Below are 14,077 nucleotides of genomic sequence, written 5' to 3' on the forward strand. Positions count from 1 at the left end.
CCATTTACAAGGAGTCATTCCGCGAGGAACGGCCGTCCACCGTATGCGCCATAGCGTTTGCTCTTCGGCGCGGTCCTGGCGGGTTTCCTGCTCCTCCCCCCCCCCGCTCACCCCGGCCAGCGTTGCTCCCACAACGGCGGCGTAGATAAGCGAATAGTTGCGTCACCGAACACCTGCGTCGACAGCTGCGGCGCCGCCGCGGGGCTTTAGCCGCCGCCAGTGCCTCCTCCTTCTCTCTCTCAACGTCGCTCTCTCTGTCTCATCGTCTTTCAAATGCGTTGCGTTGGTCTGGGGTCTTGGTCGCTGTGTGTTTTCTAGCGAACAGGCGCATATTCAATGGTGGTCATGCATGACACCGTGTTCGAAGTGACGCTCGGATTAAGGAATATTCATGGAGTGGCGGACACGGACAACGTGGGCCTCTAAACGGTGAGTGTACTGTTTTCGTAAATAGTAATCATACAGCGCTAGCTGGGCGCCTGCAGCAGCTCTGCCGAAGTAGGCTGCCAGCCATTTACAACAGCATGCGTTCGCGGGCCTGTTGCAGATGCCCGATTAAACGTGTGACTTAACGAGTTCACACTGCTATGCGCGATGTTGTGTAAGTACCTGCATCACTCAAACAGTGAGTGATGTGATCACTTAACAAGGGCGGGATTAGTTGCTGATCGCACATTGTCTCTACACTGCACAAAGTGATTGATATTGTTTTAAGATGTGCTTTGGGCTACATCGTAATAACATTTCTATTAATACTCAAATGTGCAACGTGCTTCTGTAGGTGTAAGCGCAAAAAAAGAAAGAAAAAGAAAAAAATTATGTACAGAGGCGCACTGTACGAGATGGCTTTTTTTTTGCTTAAAGACGGTATAGTTGGAGGTGCTGATATGCCGCGACGTTCCCAGCACGTGCGCCTCGGTCTTTTAAGCTATTTAGGACAAGTGCCACCAGCAACAGGGAAAGATCTAGCAGACTTCCAAAGGCGCGTTGTTGTGGCCATCGCCGTGCGTTTTCCCTCGTTTCTGTTTGCTGTTTTCGTGCTTCACTTTCATCTGCGATAATGTTCGGCGTTATAACAGAATCGAGAGAATATACGTGACGGTGGGAGCTATGTGCGGTAGCTCTGGCATAATCCATGGCTTATACAACATAGGCGGCGTCCGCGCGCGTAGGTGTCGTTCGAGCGCTCTTACTTGCGTGATTGTGTTTAACTGAGTATTTAGGCACGGGTTACGTTTGTAAATCCCGTAGTCAATAATCGCTAATAGCGTGCCCCTGATTGCCATCAGAGGATGGGCTTGGTTGTCGAAATATGCCAGACGCTTTTTCTGAAAGCAAGCTTTGAATTTTTTTTTTAAAAAGAAGTACTTTCATACGTGCAAGGCAGTGCCTATTGCAGGCCCGCAACTCTTTAAAAACTGGACGAGCTATCACATCTTTTATCAAATTACAATGAATTAAGATGATTGAATTATGAATGACGAATTTCTGTGCTAGATTAGGTGCACAAAACACATGTTCGCAGCCCTACGTCTAGAAAGCAGGCGAATAGGAAGCACAGCGTCAAATTTGGATTAGATTCCATTGACGGAGTGTCTTGTGAGAGTATAAAGAACGAGAAAATTGTTCATTTTTGATGCCCTTATAGAGGCAGTCAGAATTGCACTGATTGGTGACTTGTAACAATTCCTCAGATTGTTAGAGGCGTGATTAAAGTCAGTAAATCTTTTACTTTTTTTTGCAGACCTCTTCGCTAGTGCCACGCGCAAGAAAATTTGTTCTCATGTAAAAGAGAAAGCAGAGATGTCTTCACTGTTTTTACATGAAGAGGTAAGTTTCTTGTGCATTTTGATTAATGTTACATGTTCTGAACGTTGTACTTTAGGAATTGTTTTTCACACTGGCTCACTACCCTAGAAGGAATTTGATTCTTAGGGGAGTTCAGGCTTTCGTAAGTGCCATTTTTGAGCTGTAGTCTTACACTTCACCTCATTTCGGGAATTTGCTGTATGCTGGAAAACTCTTATCTTTATCATACGAAATTATTGGAATGTATGGGTTGTATGCTTCGAGTTCAGTGTAATGTCAATTACACGCCATTTCGAAGGATACACACTACACATTCTTTATATATGGTGCTGCCAGAACAGCACAAACATCCTTTTATGAGAAGTCATATTTGCTCTTATTACAGGATGAGAGGGTGCCGCTGACGTCCTGCGTAGTCTACCCCCCGGCCCCAGCCTAGAGCAAGCCTACTTCCTGAACCTCCACATGGATAACCGAAAAATCTTCCGTGTCAGTAATGACGAAGAAGGAGTGACTGCACTGATGAGTTGATTTTTTTTATTTTAAACATTGTCTACGGCCGCAAGGCCTTTAACATCCACCGTGATTGAGCGGTTTTTTCTCGGCGTGAGTTATGGGTTTATCAAAGAAGTTGTTCAGGCAGTACGACGCTGAAAACTTTAGTGCCACAATGCCTGAACATCTTTTTCTAGTGTGGTCATGGTAGATGAACAAACATTGTTATTTGTGTAAGTTATTTTGCCTAAATATAGCTGGACCATTCCATGCCAAACGTCCCAGCCACTTTGGCGACCATCTGAATTGTATTTGAAAAAAAAAGGTGCTGACTTACTGCGTTGAAAACAGTGAACTGCTAGAATATTTCAGCGAGAAAAAAAGTTTTGTTCATCTGGCTGGCTTATAACTTCCTGGCATAATGCCGTCTGTGTGCTGTTTGTCGAAAATTTCGTTTTAAAACTACCGCTTATTTTTTCTAAAGCAAATTCGGTCTACCTGTTAAGTAAATGTGCTTCTGTAAGGTATTTGAAACTCAATAATAATAGTGCAATTTTTTTGCCACATTCGCTTCCAAGAATAAAGCCAAGTGTGTTATGTTTGCATTTTTTATTGCAATATAGCACTTTGTATGAGTATCTGAGCAGTGAATACTTACTCCACAGAAGGTATATTTTGAGAAAAAAATATCTTTAGACCTCTCAAGCTGCTGAAATATACGAGAAAATATCACGAATTTCACAAAATTGTGATTTTTGTCCGTATAGAGATGCAATTTGCTCCATGTTGTGATACAATGAAAACTCATCATTATACCTAAATTGTAAGAAAATGAAACTTTTCTGTAATAAAAATCTTATCGCAAAAAGGACATTAAAGAGCGCTGTCAACTGAATTTTATTGAAGGTGCTACGAGCGTTTTTATACTGAGCACAAGACCAGGGCTCATCTGCAACAACACATGTGTGACCATGACAAAATAATTTTAACCGAGAAAAGAATACTCTTTTTCGGAAAAGATAAGTGAAGGTGTACTGATGCATCGATCCTTGGCCTTCCTGATAAAGAGTTCTAAAATCTCTCATTTTTCGGCTTGCTTTTTTTTCAAAAACCGTGTTTTATGAAACCTAGGACTACACTTACATTCTTTACGGTGCCCGGCCATGAGACTACTATAGCCCTTCTTAACATTTAAAGCATGCTGTCTTGCTTGATCATTGAAGCATTCCCCAGTTTGTCGTATGTTTACTTTTCCACAAGTTAGCGGCATCTTATACACATTAGATTGGCATTCAGGAAACCTATTCTAGTGACGAATGGTGCAAGACTGACTATTCCTGTTGCTGTAAGTACATGCACTTTTGAAAGCTTGCAAGGGGTGGAAAACAACAATGTCATATCTGCTGGCTCTTTTCCTAAAATTGTGAGACACCTTATGTACGTAGTACCGTGTGACATGCAAAGGTGATTAATCATTCTCTTTTTCTTTTGGTCTTGTTTCCTTTAACTTTACTTTCTGCAGGAGGGTTTTGCAAACAAGTGTGATGATGCTGTTGGGGTATTGGCTGGTGCTATCAGCGCAGGAGTGCTAAGAATGTTCTGCCTTTTCATAGTGGGCATTCAAAATTATTAGAAAGAGGAATTGATACCTCATGTACTCAGGCCGCCCTTCTGAAGTCATGTTAGCACAAGGGTGAGGTCAGGTTTAAAAACCAGATTAAAAGACTAAAATATGCTGGGTATCCCAAAAGAATCATCACACCCGTTTGCAAAACCCTCCTGCAGAAAGTAAAGTTAAAGAAGACAGGACCAACAAAAAACAATGACCAAAACCTTTGCATGTTATACCACATCATGTGTCTCACAATTAAAAAAATAGCCAGCAGATATGATATTAGCGTGTTGTTTTCCACCCGTTGCAAGCTTTCAAAAGTGTGTGTACTAAACAGCAACAGGAATAGTCAATCTTGCCCCATTCGTCACGAGAATAGGTTTACTTAATGCAAATTTAACGTTTGTAGAAGTATTTTTTATCAGGTAAACCAATGATCAGTGCATCACTACACGTTCACTTATCCTTTCCGAGAGGGAGTATTCTTTTCACAGTTAAGATTATTTTGTAGTGCTCACACGTGTCGTCGCCCATGAACACGGTTCTTGTACTCCGTATAAAAGCGCTCGTAGCACATTCATTATATTCAGTTGACAGTCAGTGATCTTTCCTGTCCTTTCTGTCTCTTCCTAAAGTTGTCGCGCTGTGACTAGCACACAACAACGATGAACCAACTCTCCCAAATTAAGCTCTTGTTACGTAACACGTAGACGGAGTTTTGTATGGAAAGAAGGAGCGGTGCTTTTAAAATAAAATTTTTCACATACAACACCTAGACGGCATTCCAGGAAGTTCAGAGGGCAGCCACGTGACCAAATATTTTTCCTCTCCTAAATATTCCAGAAGTTCACTATTTTCAATGCAGCACGAGTTTTTCGAATACATTTGAGATGGTTGCCAAAATGGCTAGGACATTTGGCATAAAGTGACCCAGCTGTGTCATTAGCCATAATTATGCATTACCTCTTTTGTTTTTTGTGTGTTTTGACTCAGTTTTGTGTTCGTTTTTTGTGTTTCTGATCATTGTATTGGTTTCTTAAGTATTCGCTAAAGTTATATGTGCGAAAACCCGTATATGTTTGCATGTACATCATTTCTCATAACCAATTGTTATACATCCAAGAATACAAAGCTTAATCCACGGTGATTGTATACATTTGAAAACACTATCCATATATATTTTTGTGTGCATCACTTCTTGGGAACGATTGTGTACATGAAGGCGTATATAGTGAAATCATGGTGATTGTATATATTTGAAAGAATCATAAGTATATATTTGCCTGTATTTCATTCCTATTAACCGATTGTGTACATGAAGGAGTATTAAACTGGAAACCACTGGGATTGTAGATACTTGAAAGAATTATAGAGATATATTAGCGTATATTTCATTTGTAGTCTCTATGTACTTGAAGCAGTATACTAAACTGAAACCAGTGTAATTGTATGTTTCAAAGAATTGTCAATGAAGTGAAACTGAATAAATATAATAAACATTTGAGGTGTTGCATGTGTAGTGTACGTATACGTGAACGTATATCTGGTGAAAAAGTTGTGTGGCAGAAGAAAAGTTTATGTTTTATTTGCCTATTAAATAAACGCAATATGCAAGGGCAGCAAGGCTTCATTTTCTGTAACGCGCATTATGCATATACTGTGAAGTATATATAGATCCAGCACAAGTTCATACACGATAGTACGCGTTTATATTTTTGCCCAGACGCAATGAATGGAGCTCGACAGGTGGCGCACCATTGATAATCAGGACCACTTTCTTCAAGTAGTGTGTAATAAGTGCATGCCGATATCTATTAGTGCAGTTTAAAAGAATACTGGCACCCCTGCCATGGGCACTCAACACCCTTGTGCACCCTTCTCGCACCCTCCTCAGAGGGTGCTAAAAAAGTGATGGACATCGAAGGCACCCTTCCTTAAGGGTGTTTTTGTAACACCCTACAGTTTTTTTACATGTACACCCTATTCTAAGGGTGCATGAAAAAGCACCCTTTTTAGAAGGTGCTGAATTAACACCCTTAGGGTGTCGTCCACGGGACAAGCTCATTTACACCCTTCTGGGTGTGAAAATTTTTATTGTGTACAAGCTTTGTAACCTGTACCAACTGCACATATATGCAGGTTCTCTGAGCGTCGCTTCAAGTAGTGACTGTGACATGGCTGCAGAAGCTGCACTGCAAGGTGCGGATGAGCTTCAGTTTGTGTTATTTTAAGCCTCTTACGGATACATTGTCGTAATTTCATTTCTTCAGGACCTGCGGTAGAGGCTTCAAAAAGCGGCTCCCACACATTGAGGTGCCCCGATGAACAGGGTGCGTTCAGTGTCGCGATTTCTTTTTTTACCGAAATTGACTATTGACCAAACCTCTGCAGGTGGCAGCTCCCTTGTAGCTGGTGAAAGAAGTTCCGCTGACTTCGTCTTGCCGGAGAAAACCTTAACCAGTCATTCAGCTGTCACAAAAGGAACTTGTGTGACCGGTAAGTTGTATGTTCACTTCAACACCAGAGTGGATTGATATAAAGACTTCCGCAGGCCGCTCGCAAGATTGTTCCGACAGCACTGTCCGAGGCACTGAGCAAGCTTCACAAAACCCTCCAGAAGACGTCTCCGCTAACAGCTCCACGCCTGAGTGCCCTAGAGAAAATGGTGACTATGCTTTTATCGCAGCTGTTTTTAATGTGCTATTTTATGTTTAGGACATTCTGAGGAAACTATCCTCAAAAGGACACTACGTTTGCACTTACAAAATGTAAGGGTGGGCTCTCAGTGATTTTTATTTTTTTGTGCATTGTCAACATTGTGAATGGTGTGTTTTTAGGTAGTGGTGCTCGTATGGGATTAGTTGTTCTTCGCTTTTACATCCATTTTTTTGTTTATTGCAGTGCGTTCCTGTGTGCCAGCGACAATGTCTCAATTAATGAAGTACAAGCAAACCATTAAACATCTGCAAGCCAAAGTAGCAGCACAGCGGAAAACTATCAAAAGACTGCGGACACAGCCTCACCAAGCACCGTCATCGAATTCAAAGGCCCTTGAAGTTATCCGACCACACGTCACCGAGGACGTTTTTAAACTTCTTTCTGCACATGTTCGCTTGACGCCCAAACGCAAGGGCAAGCGGTTTTCCGTGTGGTTCAAGAAATTTGGTCTTCACTTAAACTCCGCGAGCATACCGCGAGGTCCGCGAGCATACCGATTTCTGGCTCCATAATTTTCTTTGCCCTCCCGGCGTTCATTAAGGAGGTGGCTAACTAATGTAAAGATGACTCCAGGCATAATTCCAGGAATCCTTTCTTCCATTGCAACAAATACTCAAGCTTGGAATGAACGGGACCGAGTGTGCGCTTTAGTTTTCGACGAAATAGCACTCAAAAACAATTTGTACTATGATGCTGCAAGAGACATTGTCCAGGGTTTTACAGATGATGGCACTCATCGCACTTCAACCATCGCTGATCGAGCACTGGTTTTTCTTCTTGTTGGCGTTTCGAGAAAGTGGGTTCAACCGGTTGCTTTTACTATAGGGCACACATCAACACCATCACCTGTTATGCATATCTTGCTGGTGTCACTTGTTTTGGAGCTTAGGAGCATTAATATTGCAGTGAAAGCAGTCATTTGTGACCAGGGCAGTTCAAATGTAAGTCTCGCTAACCAACTAAGAGTGACTCTAGCAAAGCCTTTTTTTGAAGTTAATGGTGAGCGGGTATATTACATTTTTGATGTTCCGCATTTAATTAAAACAATGCGCAATAATGTCCAAGCACACAAGTTATACATTGGGGATGACATCGTTAACTGGTCGCACATTGTAAGCCTTTACCAATCCTCACAAGAGTTGCGGTTGCGATTGGCTCCAACGTTGACTGAACGGCACGTTCATCAGAAACTTTTTTCTAATATGAAGGTCAGCAGAGCAACTCAGGTCCTCAGTGCATCAGTTTCGATTGCTATCACGGCATTGGTGTATGCGAAGGTGCTGCCTGCCTCGGCCATCACTACAGCTCAATTTTGTGATCGTATGGAGAGGATTTTCGATGCCTTGAACAGCTCGAGTAAAAAAAGAACTTTGCAAAAGCTGCGGCATGCAATCATGAAAAATGATTCAGAGCTGATTGACTTCCTCCGAGGCCAGCTTCCCTGGATTGCATCATGGCAGTTTGTTGGCAGACGTCAACCACAAACCATCGTAGGTTGGCAAATTACAATTCAGGCAATTTGTCAACTATGGGACGACCTCTCCAAAAATTACAATTTTGAATACCTGTTAACACGCAGGCTTCAACAGGATCCTCTGGAGAACATATTTGGCCACATTAGGCAAAAACAGGGTTGCAACACCAACCCCAATGTAGCACAATTTATTTGTGGCCTGAAGCACATCTGCATAAGAAAACTCTTCAAGCTGCCAGAATACGGAAATGTTGAGGATGATGAATGTGACCTCCTCCAGGAGCAGCTCTCGCCATTCTCCCTCACCAGTGCGTCTCTTGTGGATAATGAGGAGTGTGCACAGCCACAGCCTGACGACTTTCCCGCTCTAGACGATCTCTCTGAACTTGCGACAAACGTTCACTCCCATATTATCGATGACTCCGCTGCATATTATGTAGCTGGTTTTCTCATCAAACACTTCCTTCGGAATGCATGTGATGGTTGCAGTTGCCCACAGTTACTGAAAGACGACAGTGAGACGCTTAAGGGTATCCACCAGTATTTCACAATGCTCAAAGCATACCACGTCCCCAGCGAACTTTTTGGGAATCTCACTGCGCCATCAGAAGCAGCCTTTGCATACGTACAACAACTTGAATCTCACTTTCTTGCCATAATTGAGGCCACTGCACATCACCTGAAAGTGTGCGATGTTTTGTATCACCATCTGTCAAGTGTTGGCGATTTTCATTTCTGCTCTGCTGGGTGTCGCGCGAAGTTTCTGAAAATGTTTTGCCGGGTTCGTTTATGTTGGCATGTGCGTTTTGGGAACCGAAACTTAGATAGGGTTAGGTTCCAGTCTTCAATCTCAGGCATACAGTTGACAAGTTCAAAGGTTAGCAATTAGCGGCGGGTTTACACTAAAGTATTTGAGTTGAGCCGAATCCTGCAATAGCTTTGTTATGTTATTACTTCGTTACAGCAGACTTCATTATGGTCTTATATGCTTATATTCAGCTCAACTGGACTAGCCACTCCTTTGTTGCGTACATTGTTTAGGTTACCCGCTATGAGGAGTAGGGACACTGTGTATTCGCTCGAAGTGATTTGTATAACCTTAAAAAGAATGTTGGGTATCCTGTCTGTATTTTTGTAGCAAATGCGGGCGAACTGTACACTTTACTGTGGCTCGCTTGGTCACTGTGTATGCTTTATCTCTCCAGCTCAAGTAATATATCTATAACAAAACCGCTTGTTGAAATGTCTTCGAGTGGGTAAGGAACACAGTATGAAGTGGGCACGGTTCACGTTATCACGCTTTTCGTATTTTAGCTTCTCATCAACCTCCTCATCTCGCCCATCAAAATTTTCAAAAGAATACTCAAACTTGTAGCGTTTGATGGGGCTGCGGACGCTGCCATTTTATTTTTATATAGCTTGTGAGTGAGAACGTACGATGTAGAGCCTTTGTGAAAAATAATGAGCCAAAGTGGTTTCCTTCTGCTATTTATTAGCCTCTTAATACCGCTCTCGTAGCACCAATTAAGGTCCACAATTCTGGATAAGTGATGACTACAACATATTTTAGCTCGCAAGCGTCACAGCAACACCCAGACGCAAATCGCTTGGGATCTTAAGTTTTTGATGAAGGCGACGCATAAGAAGAGCCGCAAGACCTGCCAGTGTTGTAGCATAAAGCTTGTCTTTCACGAAGTGAGCAAGCTGCAAAGACCTACCTTTCTGAGGACAAGCAGGCATCAAGTCTGCTTTTTTTCATTTTGGACTAGCTGTTCTTAAGCACAGCCAGCACACTGCACCTTTGCCTTTCTGCTATATTGTGTCGTGTGGTTTCTGTGTGCTCTTTTTTTATATGCATTATTTCGGTTAACCCCAGGCGTGATTCGCGACTTCATTGCTGTGTATATGTCACTTCTTCCTTCTTCATCAGCATTGTGCGCTGTGTTTTTGCCATAGATCCTTACTTACCCACTGGCCCGGTGTGTCATACTTCACCAGCTTCTCGGCTTCTGCCAACTCAAGCGATGTGTGCGTTGTCTGTGTTCTCTCTATATTTGTTACAATTTATTTGTAAGGCGAGATGCATTTGTTGTCTACCTTTGTCATATTGTGCTTTTTATATTCTCAGACTCTACCTTGCCTTTGAATAAAACATTACGGATACTCTGTCTCTTTGACTGATATATACAGTGATCACTCGTTCCAAAAGAAAAACACAAGCGCGATGAATAAAACTGTAGTGAATTATCATTACCTGCATCTCTTTTTATTAAAACTTAATCGAAATAAAAATACGTCACGACCGATTCGCACGAACAACTGAACAAAACAAAACAGGGAATCGCTAAATCAAAACGACCTACAAAAACTATCCATTTGGGCGATGAATAGTGGTCTGAAATCATGAACTTTTGTCATAGCCAAACGTCGGTTATGCAAAGTAATTCAAAATTTGCGCCAGTGAAACCGAAACAGGAAGCGCACGCCACTTGCTCTCACCAACCACTAGGTGTGTTAGGGTCGATTGGGCCACTGGGGTCTACGGGAGTGTCCACTCTTAACCTTTATTTCTATATGCTATGGCCATCATAGCAGCGCTGAGTACGAGTAACAGAACCAACTGTGGCGCCTGAATTCTTGAAGATGAACGTTTTATTCACACAATACAGCTCGGTCGTTGCGTGTGATGAGGTTAAAATGGTATAGTCGACCTCTGAGAGCACTGCTTACCCAGTCGCAACCATTCCGGCAGCTTTCCCGGATTTTCGCACACGCGTGTTGTCACAAGAAACAGTAATCCATTACAGCGCACAAAATTCAGAGAGAAAAAGCAATACTTATTTTGTCGTAAGGTGGACTAGAACTTCCCGTAGGTAGACGGCGATGACTCCGCTTTCCGTTTCGTCAGCTGTCGAGGAGCCGAGGTGGCCGAGGGGCCACGCGCTGCAGGTTTTTACGCGGCCTCTTCGTAGCCGGGACCATATACGAAGGATACTGATCGAAGACCGTGGGCGCGGCTCCTGGACGCAGTTTCCGGATACGATATCCGAGAACATAGTCATTTTCCGTGAAGTGTTTGCTGCACACTACAGTCGATGCGGACTTGTCATTGATGACGAGGTTTTCACGTGAAACATTTTTCCTCCACTTCGAACACAATTCCTCATCGCTAAGAAATTGGTGGTACGACACATCCGGTGTCCTCCGTTGCTGTGACTTACACAGCGGCACGCAACATTAAACCATAGCTACGCTAGTGCAGTTAGCGTGCCTGAGTGTGTCTGATGCATTGTTTACCCGAGGCCACCGAACGCAGTCAAGAAAAGTCGCAGTCGGCGACGCGGGGAGCCGGCGTAGCTTACAGTGAGGTGGTGCTGCCCTCTACGCGTCAGAAAAAAATATATGTGCAGCGCCGGTATTCAGAAGGCCGTAAGACGCGTGCGGAAGGAGCGTCGAGTCCGGCCGTGCCTAAATGTAGCACTGACGCGCGCGCACGCTGGGCAAAGCGACGCTACGTTAGCGAAACGACGCTACAACTTTATATTTTGACGCCAGGTGCGACCAGCGTCCGTCGACGCGGCCGGACGGCAATCGGCGTGAAATGCACCATGATGCATTTCGCGCCGATGCGTACCCGGACCACACTGCGTCTCCCTCTTTTCGTGGCTTTTCATGGCTGAAACGCGCATGTGTCCAAACAGCGCGGCGCGCCCCTGCGAGTGTATGGTAGGACCAGTGCCTGGCGTGGCAACGCCGGCGTGACGCGTCGAAATGAACGACGGCAAGCACGCGCACCGCGTCACGTCGAAATGTATTGGCGCCTTGATTGTGGCATGTAGTCGTGTTCTGACATGACACACATCTGACGATTATCATGTTTGCACCAGTCACATACCTTTGTCATTCATTGACGTCACGTAATACCAAATTTGGCATATGTGAAGCTAGCGAAACGGCCGCAAGGGCATGAATATTGTGAATGTAGTCATATGGTTACATGACACGCATGTCGTGATTATCAAATTTGGATGTGTCATTTACCTATGTCGTCCATTCACCTCGTGTAATACTCAATTTTGTACATATGAAGATAGTGAAACTGCCGCGAGCGCATCATGCGCGTAGCATGTATTCACATTGTTTCGTGACTCGCATCTAATGTTTATCATGTTTGCACCAGTATCATACCTTCGTCATCCATTAACGTTTCGCAATACCAAATGTCGTATAAATGAAGCTTATATGTGGTATAAGTGAAGTATATGTGGTATAAGTGAAGGACCCGTCAAATACATAGGAAGCGGACGTGTCGATAGTGGTGTGCGCCTCCATGGATGACCGCGCACCAGCTAATGAGCAATCTAAAATCACTGAAAAATCAACGTCCTGAAGGGCGCAGACCAAGCACTTGTGACACGCTCTTTTTTTCCTATTTATTTGTGGTATGTGGTGTGCTTTTAAATTGTGCGCCTTTAATGTCACCAACATTATTTGAAGGGGGTGTGCGAATGGTCTCCGAAACAATGACAACGACGTCTAAGTAATGTGGATCAGGAGAAAGCGTACTAGCACCACCTCTTCAAAAACTGGGCTTGCAATCATCACAAGCTGATCTTCTTTCATTTTGAGCCTCTACACTGGGTTTCAGCCACAGAGTGTTTTATCCACCATTAGGGATACATCACTGCGACTAAACGATTTTCTTGCTAAATTATGGTCTCACAATTTTTCTTTTCCTTTAGCAAATTTGCAATTGGCACTTCAAATCATAATTAAATAACTAAAGTATTTCAGGAATGAAGGAAAGTATTGGGCGAATTCACCATATAATCGGCCAATCCCCTCCTTTGGGTATGTCACAAACGAGCCCTCAAAAAAGAGCGTGCCGCTGAGTCCTGGCGGCAGTGACGGTGCCGGGCGCCGGAGGGTTGCCTCAAGGCCAACGATAAAGAAAACAAGCATCCAAAGGCTTCCCGGGTGTGCCCTCTCTCCCCCTCAGAAGCGTAGTTTCGTGGAACAACCTCCTCACATCGGCCGCCAAGCAAACCCTGGAAAGATATGGAAGGAAAGGGGCGTGGTGATGTAGAGTTGCGTCACGTGTCACGGACGGCCCTCGAAACGTCTCGCCCTTTCCCCAGCCTTGGCTGTGCATCACCCAGACGAAACGATTGGAATTTTCTGGAATCTAGCGCGAAAGGTATTTAAGCGAGCAGCAGAGAAGGGAGATCGTGAGAAGACAGCTTACGCCTGTGTGCGTAGGCAGGAGATGAAGGAAATTTTGCGCAAGTGTGCGTAGAGTCATTCCGCCGTGTCATGTCGGCGAAGGCTTTTGTCATCAGTGACAAAGCAGGGGATGAAGCGGTTTTCGCCTGAAGGGGGAAGGCTGGCGTTACCATCAGAAGAATAGTGTGAAAGTACCGCCAAAGAACGAAGACACGTCCTGCAATAGCAACGCGTGGGAAGCCGACGTGTTACCGGCGAAGAAGTTTCGTGCTTGTAGTGGGGCCAAACAAAGACGCGAGGTTTCCTGAAAGAGAAACTTCGGGGGCAGCGGATCGATAACAGCGCTGGACTTTGAGTGAGTGATTCTTAGAAGAGTATCATTCACACTTTGTTCTAAAGACTTCGGACTTTGGAAGGAGTTTGGAAGTTTTCGAACTGTTCAGTCTCTAAGTGCCTTGGTTTTTCAATGCATGTGACCTCATTGTAGCGCGTATTTTTGTTTGTGTTCGTTGTTTCGAGCATAACTGCTTGTACTGTGTAGTAGTGGTTTGATTGGTAACATATCGTATTCAACTGTTGTCGAGTGCGCATATTTGTGTATCGCTTGATCTGCCATACATGAGAATAGAGTTTTGTTTTAGTTATCGACTCTCAGCTCCGACTCGTTCTTTGAACCACAGCCGGCGTCCGCTGGCACGCCAAATAGGACCACTTCGAAATTGTTCATGCTTTCGTGTTGCAGTTCG

This window comes from Rhipicephalus microplus, unplaced genomic scaffold (assembly GCF_043290135.1).
Source record: "Rhipicephalus microplus isolate Deutch F79 unplaced genomic scaffold, USDA_Rmic scaffold_38, whole genome shotgun sequence".
NCBI classification, from domain to species: domain Eukaryota; kingdom Metazoa; phylum Arthropoda; class Arachnida; order Ixodida; family Ixodidae; genus Rhipicephalus; species Rhipicephalus microplus.